This window comes from Choloepus didactylus, chromosome 5 (genome assembly GCF_015220235.1).
Source record: "Choloepus didactylus isolate mChoDid1 chromosome 5, mChoDid1.pri, whole genome shotgun sequence".
NCBI classification, from domain to species: Eukaryota; Metazoa; Chordata; class Mammalia; order Pilosa; family Megalonychidae; genus Choloepus; species Choloepus didactylus.
In genome coordinates, this window is record NC_051311.1 from 53715547 (window position 1) to 53742417 (window position 26871).

Here is a 26871-nt window from a genome sequence, read left to right on the forward strand (position 1 = left end):
AGTGAATTCCTGACCCCTGTCTTAAAAAAACAAAAAACAAAACACTTCATTTATTTACTTATTAAAAACTCTACCCAGGCAGCTCCTCTATGAGGTACTCATCTGGACAGCAGTTGACATAAAAAGCCAGGAGTCCCTAAAAGCTACTTGCTACAAAACAATTCTTCTAATTTGGGGGATTTAGGGATGGTCCTAAATACATGTTTACTTTCAGAGTTATATAAGGTGCATAATAAATATTTGTGAAATTGAATTGAGAAGATGTAACCTCAGATTTATGTGAAATGGAAAGATATTTTTTAACCACATTTGGGATGTAAACCATCAAACGATAAACTGAAAGGATGTAAAAAGAGCAAGGCAAGAAGCAGGAAGCAACAACTGATGAGTGGCAGAAATACTGCCTCTTTTTTACTTTTGAGAATGGGTAAATTTGTTTTATACTTCTTAAGCATTTTACACAATACTTTAATCTCACTTGTATCACATTCACCTATGGATCACTAAAACAATCCTAGATTTATTACCTTAGCATCTTTCTTCAACTGAACAAAAAGGAAATTCCAGAGAGCCATGAAATCCAGCCTCTGAGTTAGTCAAACCCCAGAGCTTGAGCTACATTGATTAATCGCTGAAGTCTGGGTGTCAAAGGCATGTCCTGAAATAGGTCAATAAAGGCACCGAGCAATTCAAAAAGAGAATGAGTCCCCTAAAGGAAAGTGACACTTAATTGGAAACTTTCAGACATCTGCCATTCTTTGTGACAAGTGCAAAAAAACACTTTGCATATTTGTGACTTGCAGGTGGGTGAAAAATGTGGATGGGGCTGACAGCTGAGAAACTAGGACTTGTGTGTAGGAAGGGAGTTTGGAGGTACAAGAAATGAGAAGCTGGGATTTGAAGACTGCTTTTTCATTCTAAACATCATTTTTTTTTTTTAAATGAGGCCAAAATTGCAACTTGAAATGCCATCAATTTTACACTTTAGACATCCTACTCTATAATCTGGGGTATATACCCGTCCAAAGAATAGATAATGCCCAAAGTTTGGAAAAGAAATACTGAGCTCAGTCTCTCTGCTAACAAAAGAAAACAAAGCAAAAACAATGTTACATCTCATCACCTCTTCCTTCAAATCCGTTTTCTTGCTCCTGTGGGGAGAGACTGCCCCTGGAGTATTTTGCTTTTAATAAGCTTCCCAATCAGCTCTCCAACAGCGCTCTCCCCCTAGCCCAGCCCAGCACAGCCCTGCACAGCCCAGCCCGCGTCCTCTCTGCCGGCCCTCTTCTCCCTCCCATTCTCCATTTCCTTTCCGCTCACTCCCTGTCAGGGCGTATTTGAGTCAAAGGCAGGATCAGGTTCCCCGCCTTCCAGTCCAAAAATCCCGCCAAGGGAATCCCAGAGCCTAGGAAGATCCAAAGTGGGGAGAGGGAGAAAAAGAGACCAGTGTGAGTCATTAATCCAGAAGCAAGTGAGAGCAGCAGCCGCGGCGGCAGCAGCAGCTGTACCTGGACTCCGGGAGCAGAAAACCTCGCCCTTTCCAACAAAGGCAGCCTGAGCGCGGGAGAGGACATTTGCAACTCAAAGTAAGTGAAAGGGAATGCGCGATTTTCCCGTGGGGTCTGGAGTCCAGTTCCCCTTCGCCCCCTGCCCACTTTTCTGAGCCGCCAGATTATGATCGTAGGCGGGAGAGAAGCTACCTGGCTTCTTTGCTGCTAAGACTGCTCTCTAAACTGACTTGATGCAGACGCAAACAAGCATTTTCGGGGGAATCAAGTCAGGATAGTTAGGGTGCATTTAGATGAGCGGAAAGAATGAAGCTTTTGTAATGTTGCACATTCATTTGCACAGTACTGCTGCTAGCAGCTGGACAACAGGCTGGGGTGGGCAGCAGGGATGCTTCTTGGCTCTTTGCAAAACTGGTGCTTTAGTAGGTGTGTGTGTGGCTGGGTAGAGAAACAGGAGACTTAAGCACTTTGAGCAGACAGTCTCGTTTTTCGTCATTCTCTGCTTCTGATTGCCCTTGGGGCTTGCCAGCTGATGACTCTTAGCTGGCACTTCTAGGTAAGGTGTGGGGCTTGTTCCTCCCAGAGCCAGCTGAATTGAGCATCTTTCGCAGAGCAGCTGGCACTTTTTGCTCTTTCTGCCAGTCCAGGGAGGGTGCTAGAAATGGGTAAGGCCTACGTTTAAAAGCGACACCTTGAATCCCATCACTCATTTGAATGCTAATTTAAATAACTGCCTTGCACAGACACTTGAACTTTTTTATTTCATCCACATGGAGCTAGGATATATTTATTCCTCATTTGCCAGATACTTATAGCTTCTATCAGAGTTGATGCTTCTAATAAGCCAAAAAATTATTTTAAATAGAGAAATGTATCGAACCCCTTCCCTACTTAAATACCCAATAGAGAACTTCCTCTCTTCTTAACACACTCACACAAACATACATATCCCTTTCTTCTTAACACCACACACACACACACACACACACACACAGAGTTTTTATACATTCTATTGTTCATTCACCCCTGTCTCTGTTAACAGCTGCTTTGTAAGTTTGAGGATACCTTGAGAACAGGGGAGTGGAATCAGGGAGAAAAATGGGGGAGAGAGTGGATAATGTGAGGGCAAAGTTCTACCCTTTCAGCGTCTCTCATTTGAAGGGCTATCTAGACATTTTGCTTTAGGAGCTTGAGAAAGATGTGTGTGTATGTGAGTGTGTGTGTATGTGAGTGTGTGTGTGTGTGTGTGTGTGTGTGTGTGTGTGTTGGAGGGAAGGGCAGAGGAGGAGATTCAGGAACTACCAAGGAGCACTTTTGAATTAATAACATAATGAAACAATTTCATGACCCAGGGCAGATGTGGAATTGATGAAACAGCACAACCCATTTTTGCGCCTTGATCATCTGAGGATGTGTTGATATGTAGAAGTATTAAAAGGGGATTGGAGTGAAACAAAAGAGAAGTTTCATAACATAGATAATAAAGCTTTTATTTTTCCCCTTCAGTATGTTCCTTTTTAATCAAATTATGCTCTTTAAAGACAAAAATCATTAAAAACTTTTATAATCCAATTAATTTGAAGTAATATAGAGTGGACGTGATTTTTCCTTTCCCGCCCTTTGGCATGAGTTATCTCAGAATATCAGTAGTTGTACTTTCTCATTTAAATAAGAAGATGAGAATTTTTTTAAAAAAAATTAAAACAACTAATGCTATTCTTCTGGAAACTTTTGTGCTTTAAGGTCTCTCATTGTTCTTTAACTGCTTGGAAGATGATCTTTCCTTTTCCACTGTTCACAAATCCCCTTTAGCACTTTCTTTTTCCTGATTTAGTGAAAGGTCTCTATGAAGGATACTCACCTAAAACCAGAATGTAACTGCATTAGGTACTGTGTTCCAGCTGTGTGCTTGGGATACAAATGCATTATTTTTTCAGCAGTGGAAATGAACTACTGTTATCACATGACTTTTTATTAGCTGACCTTAAAGTGAGGTATTTAGACAATCTGAATAATATAATGAATATATAGAAATATTATATATAAAATTTATTGTATAATATATAGTATAATTGTGTGGTTTCTTAGACCTCTTTCCATGAGATTTGGATTTATTAATTTATTGGAAGTTTTCATGTACCTTATTTCATCTTCATGTAAAGCAGCATGTAGCAGGATCCTTGTAAATTACGGATGTTTAAAAATGGATATATATATATGTTTTTTCACACCAGTAATGCCAGTGGCGTGATTTGAATTTTCCGAAAACCTGATCCTTGGAAATAACTTGACAGAAATAAGGTCCCCAAATATTTTAATCATTTCCATGAATGAAATTATCTTTAGAAATTAAATATTTTAAGTTTCAATAGCTCTCTCCTTTTGCTGATACTCTTGCTTTTTCATTTAAATTCCATTCTCACATAAATTCCTGCTCTGATGTTTTTGTTACTATTCAGATTTTTCCAGGAAACTGAAGTTCACCAGTTTGTTCAAATGGTTGTAATAAATTAAGAGTAACTGATTGAGGACCAGAGGTCAGAATTTAAAATATAAATTCCAGTTCTTTTTCTTATGGTGACATGACAATAAGGGGAGTTGTCTTTGCCCTTTCTCCTGAAGATAATGCCCAAATTGAGACCATTCTGGGTGATCTAAAACCAAATGGGTTCTATTTCTGGATGGTCAGAGGGCACCTCAACCTAGTTTAAGGTCTGGTTGGCTGCAGAGCACCAGACCAGGGTACCAAGGCCTCAGCTCTCCAACTTCCTTGTCCCCATTGCTTTGATTGTGATGTCGTGTGGGCCTTCTCCAGAAGGCTGAGGAAGTTTTTCTCCTCTGCCGCTGTTCTCATGATTACTTAGAAGTGCTTTGGTCTCCCCTTGGCACAATGCCATGTAATTTCCTGGGAGTAAAATAATATTCAGACCTTCTTTTTTTGAACTGGGCCTTCTTTTATTCCATCCAGAGTCAACTGACTTGAAGGGAATTTGGGCTATAGCATCACCTTTGAAAGTTGTTCTTGTTTCTTGATATTTATGGTTAATTCAGATTTCCACTCGCTGGGCCATTTTTCCATCTGTTTCATGCTAGTTTTATATGTGGCACAATTTCCATGATGTCATCACAATCTCTCTAGATTATCATATAAAACAATTTTTTTCTATTTTAGTATTTAGTAACTATGAAGTTAAAGGTACTCTGGTTTCAAAGGGTAGCTGCACTAAATCATCATCACAGGGGTTTATTAATTGTGTTAATATTGTGGGTTTGATTACATAGATCACATTCACTTCTAATCCCTATTTCTTAAGGGTAGGCAAAGAATACAGTGGATTGTTCATGCTTGAGATAATTGAGAAATAAAATTTAATTTCTTCTAGCAAGCTTTATTTTTTGAGCCACTTTTTCACAATAGGTTTAGATAAAGTGACATTTCAAAGACAGACGATCATAATGACTTTCTTAAAAACAAAATTCTTAGATTCCTAAACTCCATATATAGCAAAAAAAATTCATTGCTGAATATATTAATCTTGAAAGAAGTGAGTCATAGGAACTGACGTTCGAGCTCTTAATTCTAAGAACTGCTGTTTGTAAAAACCAAAACATCAATTAAAAACACAGATAGTATTCGGTGCTTCTAATCTTTGCTTCCACTTCTTTCAACTTTTACACTTATAGTTCTCCTTCCTCTAGCGTCCTTCTTATTAATCCATTGGCCAGTATTTCTCATCCAACAAGTCCTTTGACCTCTTGCCCAATTGCTTCCCCAAATGTATGATGGTATTCATATCCATTTATATACAAATGTTTCAGAAAGGTTTCCCCATATCTTGGAATGAATGGAGGGTTGGACTTTGCTTTTGACGTTTTTCTAAGCTGGTCCACTCAAATCTGTTTTTGAGGCCAATGCACTCTCTATTGACTCAACTATATTTTTCCTTTTTTGACTGAGAACTTGGCTAAGGTCATTATACATCTTCATCACTGTATTAATGTTGACTTCATTCTCCCCTCAGTTACCCAACTTGAATGAAGGGGCACAGACAGGTTATTCATCTCCCTTATATCCTTCCAGTTCCTACTTAACAATGCAATTTTTCTTCCTGCTATGTCCAATTAATTTAACAATATTTATTGTGTGTCTTCTGGATGTCCACTGCTGTGCTGGGAAGTACAGCATATTTAAGAACTAAAACACAGGGGCTCACAATTATACAATGCCAATTACTTTGTGTTTGGTAAATGGTGCTAATTTGTGAAATCTTTTATTCAAAAAAATTAATATTAAATAGATCCCAAACAATTAAAATCCATTCTATCTTCATCAGTCTCTGGAAATAATGCTTTAAAAGTCATGTCACCTCATCAAACCAATAACTTTTTGCAATTCTTCCTTTTCTTTACCATACAGCAGCATTGTCTGCTAACACCACCTTCTTATGATTATCTTTTCTAACCTCTGACATGTAATTATCCTAGTTTTTTTTCCCCATCTTTTTGCCACTCCTTCTCCTCACCCCCCCCCCCTTTTTTTTGCGTTTTTCTCAGTCTCCAAATGTGGACCTTCATTTCCAAAGTGACTGACTTCAGTTTTCTGACTCTGTCTCTGTCTGTCTGTCTCTCTATATTTGTATCCATATTGATCATGAAACTTCCTTCATCTTGAACTCCAACTTTCGTTTGGAAAACTCTCAAATCTCTCCACTCTCTCTACTGAGCTTTAGTCTCACATTTTCAATTTTCTTTTTTTTTTTTTGAATGAATACTGAAGGCAATGATGTGAGCAAAATCCTATTTTATTTGAAGTAAAGGACTTCTTGTTATTCTTATCTCTGCAGACTTTCTATAGATATTGACTGCCTGACTATATGTGAGGTAGTATGATAGGGGATGCCAAGATAAATAAATATACTTTCAAGCAGCTTAATATCTACTCAATGTATGTTGAGTAATAAGATTAAAGGACAAACTACTACAACACAAGTTGGAGGAAGGTATGCACATACAAGATTTTTGTACCAAGAGTTTCAAGAAACAAAGACATCTCATTGCTGTGAGCTATGGGAAAGTGGAGATTACAATGAACTAATCATAGGAGGTGGTATTCAATATTTATTTCAAAAGCATCACTGTCTTTTTGTCACTTGATGTAGTTTATTCTGGAGATGAGACAGAACTCTCAATTCTTACATGTTTTCATTTCATACTTGCCGCATAATACAGTAGAAAGAAATGATTGGAAGTGACATCTTAAGAATTCAGTCTGAGTTATTTAGAATAAATGTAATTTTAAAGGCATGATACCTCACCCTAGATGTTCTTTTCAGGGAAATGTGTACTAGATATGAGACCACTGTCCTTTAATAAACATATAGATGTGAGGGGTAAAAAAGCACGTCCTTCAACTTTAGCTGTGGCATTTGGGTAAAATTGTAAATGATCAGAGATTGAAGGTGCCAAGGGATGGTTTCCCTGTAGGTGGAACTATAACACCCCCTCCTCTTTGCTTCTAAGCCTCTCCATTACCCCTTTCAGCAGCTTCAGTTCCTCCTTTTCCAGCACAGTGTCAAGACTAGAGCAACACATTTTTTATCTCGTTATTACTCACCATTAACACCAGCTCTACCCCTTCTACATACTCCATGAAGGCAGAGATTTCTTCTTGTTCATCTCAAGAACCTTGGAATATCTAACATAGGACTATTACAGATGCCCAACAACTGTCTGCTGTGGGAGAAAAAATAAACAAATGACCCTGAATATCATTCTTTCTGCCCCTCATGATCCAGTATCCTTGATCATTTGCCAGTTTCTTGTTTAAACCCAAGAACCCCCATTCTCAAGCTTGACTCTCTAGAAGAAGCCTCTCCATCTCTCCTCTGCTTATGTCCTATATTCCAAAGGCCACATAGCCCTGCTAGTGGATTGTTTTTGAGCATCTTCTTAATCATACTCTACCTCGTTCATTTTAAGGCCCCAACCTTTTATGATCTCTGACTGGCAGCTACCTTGAGAATGCTAATCCCTTCCTCTTCTTTGTAAAACCATATTATTCAAAGCTACAAGACTGATCATGAGCATTATTTTCATTATTTTCCAGTGAGGTGGTCAGGCCTCTTTTCATAATTCTTCATGTTTATTTTCCCATCATATTTTCATAACAACTCTAATGAAGTATGCTGAGCAGGATTTTTTAAATTAAATTGATGCAAAAATCGAGGCTTGGAGATGTTAAGATGGCTCCATTTAATGCCATACAGGTATTAAAACAAAGGTCTTAAAATTCCCAGTTTGGGTTTTTTCCTCTTAATAATATAATGCCATTTTTCTTTTGCTAATAAATTGATTTCATCTCCCAGTTGTCTCACACATCAAACCTTAACATCAATATATATACAATGAGAGGCCAAATAACCTTGCCTTGGGCAGTGTTTCCCTGTCTTCAGTGTTTATCAAAATGACTAGAGTCACAACTCAGCATCCAGATGCCCAGGGCCCACTGTAGAGACTCTGATTTGAGAGGTCTGGAGTAGAGTCAAGGAACCTGGACATAGGACGGGTGATTCTAGATGCAGGTGTTCCATTAGAAATGTCAGTGCTAATGGTCCAATCTTTGAACTCCACAGTCAAATTAACAGAGGTATATACCACAGGTGCACTTCTTACTAGCTGTGTAACCATGAGTAAAAAAAAAGTCGTGGTCTTTCTTACTTCAAGTTCCTTACTACTACTACTACTATTTAATACTAATACTTCCTAGGATAGACATAAACATTAGTTGAGAAAACAGATGTGAAGTACTGAACATAGAATCTGATTGCTGGGAGTGTTGGGTAAAGATGGTGAAAAGGAAGATGATGGTGATGCGGCACCAGACGAACCCTGCCCCCCTACCCCCTGCCTCCTTCCCTGCTGCTTTTATTTCTTGTGCCCCAGTTGTACTTTAAAACAAACATACAAACAGAAATTTATGTGAAACTCACGGCTTTAAAGTGCCGTCCTCAAGTCATTCTCTCCCTTTCCTTTAAATGCTGATTCAGAGCTCACCTCTTCTGAAAAGAAATGGACAGAACGTGATTATGATCAAGACCTGTGGTATTTGGACATGGAGGTCCCCAAATCAGACTTTTAGGCCTTGATGTTTCCCATAAATTCTAGGAGAACCTTTTGCATACCAGGGACTCCCAACTCCGTGGGGACCGGTCTCTGCAGCCATGTTATTTTTGAAGTTGGTGATGCCCATAACGAAGTCCTCTCTACTCCTCCTGCTGCTATGGGGGAAGTACAGGGAGGAGAGAGTCAAAGTTTGGGTTCAGAAACTGGCGTTTCATCACGTCTGCAACCTTTGTTCACTATGGGAGGCCGAGTATGTCACTGTATCTCCTGGAACCTCGGGGTTTTCAGCTGTAAAATAGAGATGATGAGTGCCTTGTCCACCTCACAGGTTGATGGCAAAGATAAATGTGATAATGCAACATTTATAAACTGTAAACTGTTATATTAAACATTTTCTAATAAAGTCAGTGAGGTAAGTTCTGGGCTTCTCTTTCCCCAGTTCTGCTGTTGTCATTGTCATTTTCTTAGGACGCTTAGAGATTACCTAAGATGTCGGAAGTTAAGTTTGACCTGATGAAGTGAGTAGGAGGAAAGATGTGTGACAGGAAAGAAGAAAAGGAAGTCTGAGTCATAGGAAGGAAAGCCAGAAGATGATCTTAAATAAAGCTAAACTAAAATGGTTATGAATTCTTTTACAAAATATTATGGTAAAGTTCTTTCTCAGGTATCTTAAAGAATACCTAACAAAATTTTCAAATGAGTATTCTCTCTATGTTTGGGTCTTCAGAATTAGCTAGCAATACTTTGTTTACCCTATAGCAATGCTTCTCAACTTTTAACTACATACAAATCCCCTGGGGTTCTTGCTAAAATGCAGGTTCTGATTGAGTCATCTCAGGTTTACTCTGAGAGTCTGCATTTCTAAAACCTCCCAGGTGGCAGCAGTGCTTCTGGCCTACAGACCTCATTTTCAGCAGCCAGCTACTATACTTTAATTCAACAAACCTGAGTGAGCAGGTGAGTGATAAGAATTCTCCAATCATACTATCTACTGCTGAATCGAAATTATGAGAATTGCTGGTAAGAACCCTTCTTACTTAAATGCAAAAGCTGCTTATGTGTATATTTTCATGTCCAAATAATATTTACAGTGTTTGGTTATTTTTGGAAGAAATTTGCAGGCATCACCTGATTTGCTGTAGACTTAGTTGAAACCCTCTTAAGAATAAAAGACTCCTTACCTCTTCATCTGCACTTCTGCTGGAGTCTTTCCCTGGAGGGGTTATGATTGGTTCAAATGTTGCCTTCTAATTTGTCTTAAAAGCTAGTGAAAAAGTGTGTAGGAAATGCCGATTTTAATATGAAGAGCACATAATGTAATATAATTTCTAAGTGTAAGAATATTCTCTTCTTTAGGGTTTTTAACATATTCTATTGCTTCCTTCCATACTGCAGTGAAAGTAGAGCAGGTATCATCAGTCCATGTGATTTCCTCAAAGACAATGGGCTGCCCAGAGAGGAGCCAGAGCTTTTTGTCTCAGAGTCCAGATTTAACCAACAAGGAATGTATCTTGGTAACAGTCTCAGGTAACAGAGAAAATATTCACTCAGGCTAAAACAAATGGAGACCATACAGAACTTGCTCCCAACAGCGGAATCATTTCTGAGATTTTAACATCTAGTGGACTTCATTTGTGAGTGTAAGAACATCTGGGGTTGCCACTGAGCAAGTCAACTGAAGAGAGGGTATTCATGGTAAGCCAGAAGCTGGTTCTCTGCCTTAAAAAGATACGTGATAGCTTTTTGAAAATCTGAAGCAAGGGTCAGTTTAGGTCTTCAAAAACCATTTACCAAACAAACAAACCTTGCCTTTTGTGTGTTTGTGTGCAATACATTTCTTTAGTTGTGGTATAAGCAGTTCCAGTGAGGAAGTCCAAAGCTGCCATAGGAAGAAAAGCAGGTAGTTTATTAGATTATTTTTAATAAGTGTAGGTACTTAAATCTTAGACACCATACAACAATGCCTTCCTTCCCATTCTCTTTTCTTGTATACAATATAACCTTCCCTGTTGAATTTAATGTCTGACAATATGTGTTATGCAAAATGTCAATTATAGCTCAACGCATGTCAAGCTTGTGAAAAGGTTGATTAATTTTAACCATGTGAAAAATACGGAAAACAATTTTTTAATGATTAAGGTTGTTATTGGTAAAACACTGATAGATGCCTGAAGAAACACATTTTTCCAATTCTAGAAAAATATGTGCTTATGGTATAAGATATTCATATTTTATAAAATTATAAAGAAGGAAAAAATTTTCTCATAATCCTCCTCAAAATAGACACCACTGTTAACATGCTGATATATTTGACAGGTTTTTTAAAAAATATATAACTGTTTTGAAATAGTTGTATGCATAATTTATGTCTTGCTTTTCTAAATGAACATTATAATTGATGCATGCTATATTTTTAATAGCTGGATACATGTTAACATGTGCATTTGTTCCCACCAAATGGAACAATTAAGATGATAAGTCAATTTATTTGGCTGGATATGGGTAAATTTGAATCAGAAGAAAATGCTACATCCGTTAATGGAATAATCTCTCATTAAAAAGCTGGAAACAGAAAATTACAAATAAACAAAATATCTTTGTTTTACTGAAGGATGTAGCTGTTTAGATGGGAACAAATAATCCTGTGTGTTCTAGCATGTGTCAATTAAAGGTCAAGGCTGAGTAAACAGTGTTTTCCATTGTTACGTGAGGGTCCTTCCAGGTAGATAGCTGGGGGTAAGTCTCTCCAGGCAAACCACGGCTGCCTGGTCATGCCTAGGTCCAGCCTAACTTCTCAGCTGGTCCCAAGAGCCGGGGAAACCTCAGAACTGCTCTGGGCCTCAGGGGTGTGAGCCTGATGCACTGCAGGTGGGTAAACTGCAGGAGCAGCAAATCTCTTTGATGCAGGTCACCCTCGGGCTTGGCACCCTTTGGAGTTATTTGCTTTGTTAGTATTTGAGATAACTAGTGTAAAATTGGCTCTAGTTGAAAGTGAGTCAGATAAAATTTGCGTTTGACAATCGCATTCCTGATTGCAGAGATGGGGTGAAAGTAAATGCTTTTATCATCTATGCATCTCTGCCAGTACTGAGATTCCCACCAACATTAGCCTGAAATGATTTTTAGCCCTTTTAAACAGTTTTAGTTTGATGTTTTAGGGATCACTAAATCTGCCTTATAATATATGATATCTGGGGGTTTGTCGACATACTTCAAGGCTGTCATCAATGAATTTTGTTTTGGAGATGTAGATCAAAAGCAAGTCAGCAGGAATAAGTGGGTAGAGGAGGATTTTCTACCAGTGTGTCTTTAATGAACTCACATTTCTTAAAAGCATGCTAACTGTGGGTTTCTGGGGTCTCACCCAATGATTTTCTTTTGTGATTCTGAGAGAGGTTTAAATGAGAACCCTTAACTTCAAAGCCAGCAGGACCAAGAAGAAAAAAATAATAGAAGTGGACTTAGGAAAAAAATCCAGGAATCTGACAGACAGAAGCCCAATGCTAGTAGAGCGGGATTTCAGACTTTACGGAAAATTCTATTAGATAGTGTTGTGGTTTCTCCCACCATGGGCAAATACCATCCGTCCTTTGAGCCCGTCTGGCTGTGGTGGTGTTTGTTAGGAGATTTCTCTAGGGTGGATTTGCTTGTTTGCTTTCTAAATCTCCTGGGCTCCATATGCCTCTTGGCACAATAATCCTATGAAGCAAGCCAGCTCTGTGTAGCAACCCTGTCCCCTCCTTGTTCTTCTTAAAGGAAGTGTTTGAAGACAAAGCAAAATCAACTGTTCCAGTGAAGAGTTCCTGCCTCAAAGAGGACCTGAGCAATCTCAAGAGCAGGGCCTGGGGTTGGACAATCTGGTTCCTGTAGTCAATTCTTCTGAAGGGCTGCTTACCCTCTAACCTATTGTTTCCTCTTACGTCCTCCTGTTCTTGGTTGGGGGTTGTTGAGGGGAGGAGAGTGAGAGGCTCCTTTCATGGGCTGGAGCACAACAGTGTTCTTTCAGGCCCAGGGTTTCGCTGTGCACATGCAGGAGAGCTTCCTGAACAGTTTTCTGCCTTAACTGTCATTTGCTAGCTGTAACGTGTGTGTAAAACTAAAATTCTGTTTAAATTCAGAATAAGTTTAGGCTTTGGCTTTTCTATTAAAATATCCAAGTTTATTTTGAAGAAGAAACAATATTCCCTTGTTTTCTTTCCATCTCAAATCTCCCCTTCCCTATTCTGATTTCCAGGTCCAATGCAAGATGTAAGTAGGTCCATTAGAACTTGCTTAACAACAATTGGAAGCACGTGCAGAATAGGAGAAAGTGTGACTCCAGTTCTTCTGGTGCTTTTAATGTTTCTTCAGTGGGGAAGGTGGGCCTATATCAGACGCTCTTTTCCTCAAAAGGAAGTGGATTTTGTTGGCTCATCTAATGTGACATGGGATTGCTTATCTCCATTCTTGGTGGCATTTAAGCAACATCTCACTTTGTCCCTTGAGAATGTTCAAATATGTGTATTTATTATACTTCATAATGCTGCATTGAGATTGGAGTATCTTTCAGACCTGCAGAGAAGCCAAGAACCTCTGGATGGAAAGAGGTGAGAAATAACGATTGTTAAATGCAGACCACTCAGTAAGGCTTAAGGAGAAAGTAGCATAATTTTCTCACATGGTGGAAATGGAGAAGTGATGACCCTGTGGTTTATCAGATAAATAATGACTTTTACTCAAATGAGGACAAGAGGATACCCAATGAGGAACAGCATGTAAAACTTAGGAGCATTTAGGATACACACTAGAAAGGAGAAGAAATATTGACTGTTTCCTGAAACAAATCTACACATCTTATAATATATCCCTCAAGATAGCATCTCACTGGCATTACTTCCATTTGTAGGTGTCCATATGAAGATACTTCAATTGCTAAATCTTCTTAGATTGTGGGGCTTTTATATTTAAGGAAATAACTGCATTGATCCTGAGTTTCAGAGGCTGTTGGTCTTGTGGCCTGAACCTCATTGTTTCTACTACGCTGCTGGCTGGTTTTATCTAATTCCTCTTTCACTTTACCACTACCTAACGTAGCCATGGACACATAGTAGGTTCAATACATGTTTATTGTTAAATAGACTCGGAATAATCTTTTACCTAATTTATACTCACCCTACTCCCAGCCTCCAGCCTGGCCCTCTGCCAACCCAGTAGGTTTTAATGTTAGCCAACTGCCCCTGACCAAAAATTGTTTTCTTTGGTGTCTTCAGCTTCCTCCTTCTGCTCTGTCCTTCATATTCAGAGGGTATTTCCTTTACCAGTGCTCGGATACCCAGAGCTCAGCCTCCTGTGACTGTATGAAGACATCTTGTATCTAGCCTTTATGCTGGCCTTTGGCGTCTAGCTTCCCTTGCTGCAGACCCATAGCAATAAGTCAAAGTTGAGGATCTACCAGCGCGTCTGAGGCGCTGTACCTAGTAACTGCCAAGGCCACAGAAGAGCCTTTGCCCTTACTGCCAGCTACTTCTAGGAGCCGGAGATTTGATTTGTTTTCCTATTAATTCTTCTCCTTTTCTTTTGAATACAATTCAACAAAATTAATAATAGAAAATACTTATTGAGTGTTTTCTATTTGGTGGGCACAGTACTAAGAACTTTACGTTTAGTGCCAAGTTAAATGCTCCCAATTTAAAAATGAGGGAGCTAAATTTCAGAATGCCATGAGTTGGTAAGAGATGGAACTGGGATTGTAGCCCAAATATATGTATATACACGAAGCTCTTAAACTGTGCTCTTCTGCCTCCATTCCCCAGTTCTATGAGTATTTGAAGACATTTTGGTTCATATTCCTCTCTTCCCCTTAGCCAATGAATAAGAATATGTTCTTGTACTCTCTGTAATTTATTTTTATCTCATTACAATCATTAGAATACACTCTCTTGGACAAAGAATCCTGTCATTAGACTAGACTTCTTTGATTACTATTGTATATTGTTTAATTCTCTATTGTTTTCTCAAGCATCAATTTGGCTGGCTCAACTCCCAAGTGCTAAGAAGGGTGAGGGGTTTGGTATGTAGACAGGAGGGTGTCTAGTAGATGCTCTGTCTGTTCCCCCACCCTGCTATCACCTGACTAAATTGTTTGCTGGGACTGCTGTGTTCCAGCCCTGGGGGGGTCCGCAATGCCGTGTTTGTTTGTGTATGAGAGTCTCTGGCTTTGATTAGCAGCTAGCTCCAGTGCAGCTGAACATACAACAGGGGCCAAAGGATGAGAAAAAAAAGTCTTGCTGTAGTCACCCATTGGAAAGCATTCATGGTCAAACTTGGACATCCAACAGTGGATGGGCTGGAAAAGGGTGGGTGATGGATTCCCCATGCTCTGCAACCTGTTCTTTGTGATGAGGTCACTCCTTTATGTGATATGCTGAACCTCTATCCCTCTAGATGTCTTCTACTACTGAGTTTTGAGAATGGAAGTGATGTGGTTTACTTAGAGGCAAATTCTGGAAGGCTGGAAAGCATGAGGGAGCCCCACAAGTCCAAGATATTGGACAAAATGGTTACCAATCTCAAGGGCTGTTTCCCAGTTTAAAAAAGGCATTAATTTGGCTGCATGGAAGAGGCAAAAATCTACAATTGTAATTCTGTTGATGAAACAGGAAGTTTTTATTTTGTAATATAGACAAAGTCAGTGACTTCTTGACCAAACTGATAATAGAATTTGTATTTAGTCTTACCAAATTAAATTTTATATTCATTCGAAGCACCTCTCAACCTCTAGTAGCTAAATAACAAAGTGTCTGTCCCCAAGTAAAAAGCCTTCATATAGCCTTAGAAGAGTACTGGATTTTTAATCCCCAGAAAATTTTTTGAGACACTGTGCATGTTACAATAAGAAACATGCCATTATCCTATCCTGTAGGTGCCTTATTTAGGTCCTCTTAAGGGGACCAAAGCAGACTTATAGCATATGATTAAATTATCAAAGAGTCGTTCAGTCACGTTGTTCAGAGGAGGAAGACATTCTGGGCTAGAGTGTAAAAGGAAGGCAGCATGAAGAGGGTGGAATTTTTCAAGGACAGGATGGTAGTTCATGGCAGGAAGACAGGGGAAAAGCATTCCAGGTAAAGGATGGAGAATAAGGAAAGCCAAAGAAATGACAAAAAGCAAGACATGTTTTGGGGGACAGAGAGCAGATGGGCTTGACTTGCACAGAGAGTGAGTGTCCAGAGGGTGGAAGTTAGGATGAGAAAGGAATGTTGGGAAATAATATCAAGACCCTCGAATTACAGGCTAACTTGCTTATCTTATTAGATAGAAAGGAATCAAGCAGGGAAGGAAAAAAAAAAAAAACCTCATAAAAAGTAGGGCATAAGAAAGATTATTTTTAGAGAAGAAGCAGATTAGAGGTGGAGAGAATCAGATAATTTTTAAGAAGTTATTCTCTATGTATCACTCCTTGCCCCAAGACCTTGGTCTTTTTAGTTTCTGGAAATCCTGTTCACACTTTAACACTTTGCTCAAATACCATCTCCTCCAATTAAATAGCCTTTATTCCCCTAGTTAAAACAAATACTTGCTTCATTTTCTGTTCCACAATGTTCTATGGTTTTTCTTTTATAGCTTGTTATTAATTAATTCATTCATTCATTCAAAAATACGCAATGAACACAACATGCCAGGCTCTGTGTTACGTACAGGGGATACCGAGATGAATACAACACAGTCCTTGTCCTCAGATGGCACAATCTGGTTGAGGGGCAGACATATGAAGAGTTAAATCAGGGCACTGTCTGTGCAATGGCCCAGATAAGCACTTCTGAAAGCTTTAGGAGAGTTGCTTCATGCAACAAGGGGTGGATTCAAGGTACACTTCCAGGAGAGAGGGAATGTCTCTTGATCTGCCTTTAAAGACTGAAGAAGATAAGGGAGAAAGGAGAGTTCTAGGTGGAGGCAACAGTGTGGATACAAACTTCATTCTGTGGCATCTAAAAGTTACTAAAGGATACTCTCCCCCTACTTAACCATGAAGCTCTTAGCCCAGTGCTTTGCACAACAACAAATGAATGCATGAATATATTGTTAATGCCTTGATGTAAGTAGATCGTTAGGAGGGATCCATTTCTGGGGACATTATGAGGGAAAATGAAAGGATCTGGAGTTCAGACATTATGATGGAAGATGGATATATACGGTGTGAGTGGAAAAGGAGATGTTCAAGTTGATATATTTGGAACAATTCTAATGCCATTGATAGAAAGGGGGAATCTAGAGGAAGAGCTGATTTTGGGGGAAAAGATGAATGTTCCATGTGTCCAGGCCTGAAGGAATTGTGGAGAGATGGAATTATTCCCAGAATTGGGTATGAGCTGGATGTAGGCTTCTCAGGTCTGTATGAACTTTATGGGCATCCTCAAGGTCTGATGTGGCCATTTAAATGAGAATTAGCCTCAGGCTTGTAACAGTTGGTCAGTGGTGACCAGGCTCCCATCTAAACTGTAATTTCCAAGACTCATTACTCTACCTTCCTTCCCAGGAGCTCTTGTAACATACTTTCACTAGACTAAGATAAGACCAAGTGAATTTTATTTTCTGCAAAATATTTTTATCACTGTGCTCCTTATTTTAAGAGATCCTTGGGTGTGTCAGCTTTCATGAATACTCTATAATCAGTGTAGACATTTAACATGCACATGGGATGGTTTGAGGCCACATCTTCCAAAAGAGGCCAGTTGGCCTACCAGAACCTTCTGTAATCTGAGTAACCACATTTTAGATGAGCACTGATTCACCCACCCGGGGATTCCTGTTCTTTCTCTGAAACTGCTCATTTTCCTATGCTCAAAGGAGTGATCTTCTGCCAGTATATATATGTGTGTGTATATATATATATATGTGTGTGTGTCTATATATAGAGAGAGAGTCATTACTTCTGCAACCAGTGGAAAATGTAGTTATTCATGAAACTTAACACCAGAGTGACAGTGAAAGCCAGATTGTTATGGTTCAATAAATATTGATTAAACTATGTGGAGAAAAACAAAGTGCTGGGCCCTCAAAGGGAGAAACTGTCTCTTATGCTCTTTGTTGGAAGGGCTCCTAGTCCTGGGAGGGTATTTTGTAACATGGTTTTTTCTTCAACTGTCCACAGTCAGCACCTCCCCTTGGACATGCCCTGCTGGGATGTGAAGACGCTTCCTTCCTTCTATATATATTTTTAAATCCAACTCCTTCACAGTGAGGGCAGATTTGAGGCTAAATGAATCTTCTCATTTTTCCTCCTGAAAATTATTTTTTCAGCCTTGCTAAAAGAAAAGAAATCTCAGGGCATCAAAATTGTCTGGTTTCCAATCCCCAGTTCAATTTTGAGTCAGAAGAGGCAGGAAATGTCCTGGGGACGCAGATTGGGCAAGATATTTTCTAAGAAAACTGTTTGCCTCCAGATATAGATTTTATTTGATAATGTTTCAGATTAAGTTTAGTCAGCAAGTATGGGTTCAGGTAATTTAGGGCTTGTGAGGCCGAAATCCTTGTGATTTACCAAGGTTTTGCTACTTCTGGTTCCTCTGCTTTTATCAAGATGATGCTATTACAATGCAATTTAAGATTCTTTTATCTGCATCTGACCCACATGATATTTTTAAAAAATTGTACTCTGTTTAGGTTTATCTATAAGGAGGTTGAGTAACATGCATGCATTTTATTATTTGCAAATTACTTTCACATATCTTATGTTATCCTCACAACAATTCTGTAACTTTTAATACAGATGAGGAAAAGGAGACTCTGAGAATGGAGGAGTCTGGTCCAAGATTACTAGATGAAGGAAGATTGATAGTTACTTCATCCACCTTGTCAGATTATTCGGGAATTATCATAAACTGTGAAAGTATTTTGTAAAACAATTCACAGAGAATTCGGCATTCTTTTCTCTCCTGTGTATAGATTCTGTGGCATACAACAATGGCATATACAATTCTAAACCATTGTTTCTTAAAATTTGTTCTATTTGCATTAGAATCTGGTGGGGATGCTGTTTAAAAGTTTCACGTCCTCCACGTGTTAAACCAGAATCTTTAGGTCAGGGTTTAGAATGTTAATTTTTAATAAAGCCCTAGGACTAATTTCATATACAGTAAGTTTGAGAACTTTTCTCCCAGTGTGTGTGTAATATATTTAGCATGTATCTGTTGAAAATCGGGCCTATTACAACCTTAGCAGTCTTCCAGAAATGCTTGGAAATAGATTCTAGGTTCTAGACCAGACTATCACTGGCTAACAATATATTTCAATTAAATCACTTCCATTTTTCAGGCATTCTTTCCTTTCCTGTAAAATAAGGGACCTAGACTAAAAGATCTCTAAGCTTCCTTTAGGTTCTTTGATTCAACATCGATGCTTTTGCCAGATTTTAGTCTCCTGACAGTTTCCCCTCTTCTCACGGAATACCTTTAAGATTGTGTTTAAGCTAGTTGTTCTCGAAATGTGGTTCCTATACTTGCAGAACCAGCTTTACCTGGAAATTTGTTAGAAATGCAAATTCTCAGGTACCACCCCAAAACCTACCAAATCAGAACTGTAGGGGTGGGGGCTAGCAATCTGTTTTGATAAACCCTCCAGGGGACTGTAATAGAGGACAAAACTTAAGAACCACTAGTTTAAGCATTTCTGATCCTGGCTGGTAAATGCAAATATGTAAGCATTTATATTTTCCAAAACTTATAGTATGACTAAAGATGTACTGCTGTCTGCTTCTCAGTGAAAGACATCAAGGAAAGCTATAAACTCTCTATGTTTTTAATACATTACTTCCAAGGGTTACAACCCAATTGTCTACGTCTTTAAAATAGCTTCTTCCATACGTTCAAAGTATGCAGAGGTCGTATGAAAGTTTGGTAGAGAAATGAAATTTTCTGATTATAGGCAGTTTTTGCTTTGCACAGTTTGAGTGTGAATAAATTTTTTTTTTATCTTCATTTTATTGAGATATATTCACATACCACGCAGTCATACAAAACAAATCGTACTTTCGATTGTTTACAGTACCATTACATAGTTGTACATTCATCACCTAAATCAATCCCTGACACCTTCATTAGCACACACACAAAAATAACAAGAATAATAATTAGAGTGAAAAAGAACAATTGAAGTAAAAAAGAACACTGGTTACCTTTTTCTGTTTGTTTCCTTCCCTTATTTTTCTACTCATCCATCCATAAACTAGACAAAGTGGAGTGTGGTCCTTATGGCTTTCCCAATCCCATTGTCACCCCTCATAAGCTACATTTTTATACAACTGTCTTCGAGATTCATGGGTTCTGGGTTGTAGTTTGATAGTTTCAGGTATCCACCACCAGCTACCCCAATTCTTTGGAACCTAAAAAGGGTTGTCTAAAGTGTGCGTAAGAGTGCCCACCAGAGTGACCTCTCGGCTCCTTTTGGATTCTCTCTGCCACTGAAGCTTATTTCATTTCCTTTCACATCCCCCTTTTGGTCAAGAAGATGTTCTCCGTCCCACGATGCCGGATCTACATTCCTCCCCGGGAGTCATATTCCACGTTGCCAGGGAGATTCACTCCCCTGGGTGTCTGATCCCACGTAGGGGGGAGGGCAGTGATTTCACCTTTCAAGTTGGCTTAGCCAGAGAGAGAGGGCCACATCTGAGCAACAAAGAGGCATTCGGGAGGAGGCTCTTAGGCACAACCATAGGGAGGCCTAGCCTCTCCTTTGCAGCAACCGTCTTCCCAAGGGTAAAACTTATGGTAGAGGGCTCAACCCATCAAACCACCAGTCCCTTATGGCTGTGGTCATGTTAGCAACCATCGAGGTGGGGTAGGCAAATACCCCTGCATTCTCCACAGGCTCCTCAAGGGGGCACTACATCTTTTTTTTTTTCCTTGTTTTTCTTTCTTTTTTTTTTTTTTAACTTTCCCTTCTTTTTTAAATCAACTGTATGAAAAAAAAGTTAAAAAGAAAACAAACATACAATAAAAGAACATTTCAAAGAGACCATAACAAGGGAGTAAGAAAAAGACAACTAACCTAAGATAACTGCTTAACTTCCAACATGTTCCTACTTTACCCCAAGAAAGTTACCTAATATAGCAACATTTCTGTGAACTTGTTCCTACTATATCCATCAGAAATTAACAGACCATAGTCATTCCTGGGCATCCCCAGAACGTTAAATAGCTTATCTGTTCTTCTTGGATTATTGTTCCCCCTTCCTTAATTGCTCTCTATTGCTAGTTCCCCTGCATTCTACATTATAAACCATTTGTTTTACATTTTTCAAAGTTCACATTAGTGATAGCATATAATATTTCTCTTTTTGTGCCTGGCTTATTTCGCTCAGCATTATGTCTTCAAGGTTCATCCATGTTGTCATATGTTTCACGAGATCGTTCCTTCTTACTGCCGCGTAGTATTCCATCGTGTGTATATACCACATTTTATTTATCCACTCATCTGTTGAAGGACATTTGGGTTGTTTCCATCTCTTGGCAATTGTGAATAATGCTGCTATGAACATTGGCGTGCAGATATCTGTTCGTGTCACTGCTTTCCGACCTTCTGGGTAAATACCGAGAAGTGCAATCGCTGGATCGAATGGTAACTCTGTATCTAGTTTTCTAAGGAACTGCCAGACTGACTTCCAGAGTGGCTGAACCATTACACAGTCCCACCAACAATGAATAAGAGTTCCAATTTCTCCACATCCCCTCCAGCATTTGTAGTTTCCTGTTTGTTTAATGGCAGCCATTCTAACCGGTGTTAGATGGTATCTCATTGTGGTCTTAATTTGCATCTCTCTAATAGCTAGTGAAGCTGAACATTTTTTCATGTGTTTCTTGGCCATTTGTATTTCCTCTTCAGAGAACTGCCTTTTCATATCTTTTGCCCATTTTATAATTGGGCTGTCTGTACTATTGTCCTTGAGTAGTAGGATTTCTTTATATGTGCAAGATATCAGTCTTTTGTCAGATACATGGTTTCCAAAAATTTTTTCCCATTGAGTTGGCTGCCTCTTTACCTTCTTGAGAAATTCCTTTGAGGTGCAGAAACTTCTAAGCTTGAGGAGTTCCCATTTATCTATTTTCTCTTTTGTTGCTTGTGCTTTGGGTGTAAAGTCTAGGAAGTGGCCGCCTAATACAAGGTCTTGAAGATGTTTTCCTACATTATCTTCTAGGAGTTTTATGGTACTTTCTTTTATATTGAGATCTTTGGTCCATTTTGAGTTAATTTTTGTGTAAGGGGTGAGGTAGGGGTCCTCTTTCATTCTTTTGGATATGGATATCCAACTCTCCCAGCCCCATTTGTTGAAAAGACCATTATGACTCAGTTCAGTGACTTTGGGGGCCTTATCAAAGATCAGTCGGCCATAGATCTGAGGGTCTATCTCTGAATTCTCAATTCGATTCCATTGATCTGTATGTCTCTCTTTGTGCCAGTACCATGCTGTTTTGGCAACTGTGGCTTTATAATAAGCTTCAAACTCAGGGAGTGTAAGTCCTCCCACTTCGTTTTTCTTTTTTAGAGTGTCTTTAGCAATTCGAGGCATCTTCCTTTTCCAAATAAATTTGTTAACTAGCTTTTCCAAGTCTGCAAAGTAGGTTGTTGGAATTTTGATTGGGATTGCATTGAATCTGTAGATGAGTTTGGGTAGAATTGACATCTTAATGACATTTAGCCTTTCTATCCATGAACATGGAATATTTTTCCATCTTTTAAGGTCCCCTTCTATTTCTTTTAGTAGAGTTATGTAGTTTTCTTTGTATAGGTCTTTTACGTCTTTGGTTAAGTTTATTCCTAGGTACTTGATTTTTTTAGTTGCTATTGAAAATGGTATCTTTTTCTTGAGTGTCTCTTCAGTTTGTTCATTTCTAGCATATCGAAACATTACTGACTTATGTGTATTAATCTTGTATCCCGCTACTTTGCTAAATTTGTTTATTAGCTCTAGTAGCTGTATCGTCGATTTCTCAGGGTTTTCTAGATATAAGATCATATCATCTGCAAAGAATGAGAGTTTTACTTCTTCTTTTCCAATTTGGATGCCTTTTATTTCTTTGTCTTGCCGGATTGCCCTGGCTAGCACTTCCAGCACAATGTTGAATAACAGTGGTGACAGCGGGCATCCTTGTCTTGTTCCTGATCTTAGAGGGAAGGCTTTCAGTCTCTCACCATTGAGTACTATGCTGGCTGTGGGTTTTTCATATATGTTCTTTATCATGTTGAGGAAGTTTCCTTCAATTCCTACCTTTTGAAGTGTTTTTATCAAAATCGGATGTTGGATTTTGTCAAATGCTTTTTCAGCATCTATTGAGATGATCAATTGATTTTTCCCTTTTGACTTGTTAATGTGTTGTAATACATTGATTGATTTTCTTATCTTGAACCATCCTTGCATGCCTGGAATGAACCCCACTTGGTCATGGTGTATGATTTTTTTAATGTGTCTTTGGATTCGATTTGCAAGTATTTTGTTGAGGATTTTTGCATCTATATTCATTAGGGAGATTGGCCGGTAGTTTTCCTTTTTTGTAGCATCTTTGCCTGGTTTTGGTATTAGATTGATGTTAGCTTCATAAAATGAGTTAGGCAGTGTTCCATTTTCTTCAATGTTTTGAAAGAGTTTGAGTAAGATTGGTGTCAGTTCTTTCTGGAAAGTTTGGTAGAATTCCCCTGTGAAGCCATCTGGCCCTGGGCATTTATTTGTGGGAAGATTTTTGATGACTGATTGGATCTCTTTGCTTGTGATGGGTTGTTTGAGGTCTTCTATTTCTTCTCTGGTCAGTCTAGGTTGTTCATATGTTTCCAGGAAATTGTCCATTTCTTCTACATTGTCCAGTTTGTTGCCATACAGTTGTTCATAATATCCTCTTATAATTTTTTTAATTTCTTCAGGATCTGCAGTTATGTCCCCTTTTTCATTCATTATTTTGTTTATATGGGTCTTCTCTCTTTTTGATTTTGTCAGTCTAGCTAGGGGCTTGTCAATCTTGTTGATCTTCTCAAAGAACCAACTTTTGGTGATATTTATCCTCTCTATTGTTTTTTTGTTCTCTATGTCATTTATTTCTGCTTTAATCCTTGTTATTTCTTTTCTTCTACTTGGTTTAGGATTGGTTTGCTGTTCATTTTCTAGCTTCTTCAGTTAGTCCATTAGTTCTTTGATTTTGGCTCTTTCTTCCTTTTTAATATATGTGTTTAGTGCCATAAATTTCCCGCTTAGCACTGCTTTTGCTGCATCCCATAGGTTTTGGTATGTTGTGTTCTCATTTTCATTCGTCTCTTTATATTTAGCAATTTCTCTTGCTATTTCTTCTTTAACCCACTGATTGTTTAGGAGTGTGTTGTTTAACCTCCAGGTATTTGTGAATTTTCTAAGTCTCTGATGGTTATTGCCTTCTAATTGTATTCCATTGTGGTCAGAGAATGTGCTTTGAATAATTTCAATCTTTTTGAATTTATTGAGGCTTGTTTTATGTCCCAGCATATGATCTATTCTGGAGAAAGTTCCATGAGCACTAGAAAAGTATGTGTATCCTGGTGCTTTGGGATGTATTGTCCTGTATATGTCTGTTAAATCTAATTCATTTATCAGATTGTTTAGGTTTTCAATTTCCTTATTGGTCTTCTGTCTGGTTGATCTATCTATAGGAGAGAGTGATGTGTTGAAGTCTCCCACAATTATTGTGGAAACATCAATTGCTTCCTTTAGTTTTGCCAGTGTTTCTCTCATGTATTTTGTGGCACCTTGATTGGGTGCATAGACATTTACGATTGTTATTTCTTCTTGCTGAATTGCCCCTTTTATTAGTATGTAGTGGCCTTCTTTGTCTCTCAAAACATCCCTGCATTTGAAGTCTATTTTATCTGAGATTAATATTGCTTCACTTGCTTTCTTTTGGCTGTAGCTTGCATGAAATATTTTTTTCCATCCTTTCACTTTCAGTTTCTTTGTGTCCCTGTGTCTAAGATGAGTCTCTTGTATGCAACATATTGATGGTTCATTTTTTTTTTGATCCATTCTGCGAATCTGTATCTTTTAATTGGGGAGTTTAATCCATTTACATTGAATGTTATAACCGTGAAGGCATTTCTTGAATCAGCCATCTTATCCTTTGGTTTATGTTTGTCATATTTTTCCCCTCTGTCTATTAATATCCTTTATTGTACCCATACGGAATCTCTTTAGTACTGAACCTTTCTCCAAGTCTCTCTGTCCTTTCTTTGTTTCTCTGTCTGTAGGGCTCCCTTGAGTATCTCCAGTAGGGCAGGTCTCTTGTTAGCAAATTCTCTCAGCATTTGTTTGTCTGTGAAAAATTTAAGCTCTCCCTCAAATTTGAAGGAGAGCTTTGCTGGATAAAGTATTCTTGGCTGGATATTTTTCTCACTCAGAATTTTAAATATATTGTGCCACTGCCTTCTCGCCTCCATGGTGGCTGCTGAGTAGTCACTACTTAGTCTTATGCTGTTTCCTTTGTATGTGGTGAATTGCTTTTCTCTTGCTGCTTTCAGAACTTGCTCCTTCTCTTCTGTGTTTGACAGTGTGATCAGTATATGTCTCGGAGTGGGTTTATTTGGATTTATTCTATTTGGAGTTCGCTGAGCATTTATGATTTGTGTATTTATGTTGTTTAGAAGATTTGGGAAGTTTTCCCCAACAATTTCTTTGAAAACTCTTCCTAGACCTTTACGCTTTTCTTCCCCTTCTGGGACACCAATGAGTCTTATATTTGGACGTTTCATATTATCTATCATATCCCTGAGGTCCATTTCGATTTTTTCAATTTTTTTCCCCATTCTTTCTTTTATGGTTTCATTTTCCATTCTGTCATCTTCCAGGTCACTGATTCGTTGTTCAACTTCCTCTAGTCTTGTACTATGAGTGTCCAGAATCTTTTTAATTTGGTCAACAGTTTCTTTAATTTCCATAAGATCATCCATTTTTTTATTTAGTCTTGCAATGTCTTCTTTATGCTCTTCTAGGGTCTTCTTGATTTCCTTTGTCTCCCGTACTATGGTCTCATTGTTCATCTTTAGTTCTTTGAGTAGCTGCTCTAGGTGCTGTGTCTCTTCTGAAGTTTTGATTTGGGTGCTTGGGCATGGGTTATCCATATCGTCTGGTTTTTTCATATGCTTTATAATTTTCTGTTGTTTTTGGCCTCGTGGCATTTGCTGAACTTGATAGGGTTCTTTTAGGATTTGTAGACCAATTGAAGTCCTTATCTGTAATTTATCAGATCTACAGCTTCGTGGAGTACCCTTTCTCTAACTAACCAGCAGGTGGCGTCCACGAGCCACCTGTTCTCCACAAGCCAGTTCTCCCCTGCTTAGCCTTTTTGGTGAGTGGGGGAGTGTGTCTTGTGGGGTCCAATTGGTGTCCCAAGCTTGCGTGTGTAGTTGGTGTTGCCTGCCCTGTATATGGGGCGTGTTTCTGGGCAGTCAGGGAGGGGGGATGGCCCTAACAATCAAATCTCCCTGGTGATCCTAGAGTTTTAAAGCTGCTACAATAGTCTAATCCTTCAGTTCAGTCCTGCCACAGTTTGTCTCTGCCACTGACCCACAAGTCCTTGGTATTGGCGTATGGCTCCTGAGACTTGCAAGTGGGCCCCTCTTCCAGGCTGTGCACCCCAGGTCCTCTGTTGAGGGATGACTGTGCTATGTCACAGGTGAGTGCCGTCCCCCCAGGGCAGTTCTGGGCTGCTGGGCTGTGTAGGGAGGCTCCCAGTCTGCTGAAATGATGGCTGAATGGGGCTTTGTTAATTCACACTGCTCTACCTTCCCAACTCTGGGACAATCAGCTGAGGTTGCAGGGAAGGCTAATGTCCACGCCCAGTTTTGCGGTGTGTGCCTGTTATTTGAAGCACTTCCGTCACACTGGGTTGTCTGGGGCAGTTCTGGGCTATGGGGCTGGCGATGGGCAGGAGTGTTTCCTGTCCACCAGGATGATGGCTGTGAGCGGACACCCCCCTTTTCTTGGGAAGTTGTGGTGTTTAGTGAATTTTCTCAGCCACTGGATTATTGCCTTTTGTCTCAGAGCTCTCTTAGTTCTGCTCTTGACTTGACCTGCCCAAATAGCAAGTCTTTGAAGCTTTCTGTATTGCGCTTCTTAGAGTACTTGTTTTAGAAAAAGAAAAAAGGATTAAAAAAAAAAAAAGGGCCCTCCTCAGAGATCTAATGGGTTATTGAAATGGTAAGAGACAAAGCAACCAAGGCCATTAAGGAAAGGTCCACAGGGCAGAGAGATCAG

General features: G+C 39.0%; 1 protein-coding gene across 3 annotated transcripts in view; it reads left to right on the forward strand.

Annotated features, from left to right (window-relative positions):
- The first annotated feature begins 1120 nt into the window (after positions 1-1120).
- Positions 1121-26871, forward strand: part of PTN (pleiotrophin) — a 129457-nt gene continuing 103706 nt past the window's right edge. Inside the window, exons 1-2 of one of the 3 annotated variants that reach the window (XM_037836083.1) lie at positions 1153-1586; positions 9506-9587. The gene's annotated coding sequence lies outside the window, so the exon portion shown is untranslated. Of the gene's footprint in view, positions 1587-9505; positions 9588-26871 lie in introns of all 3 variants that reach the window. The other 2 variants (XM_037836084.1, XM_037836082.1) reach the window with 2 other exon arrangements.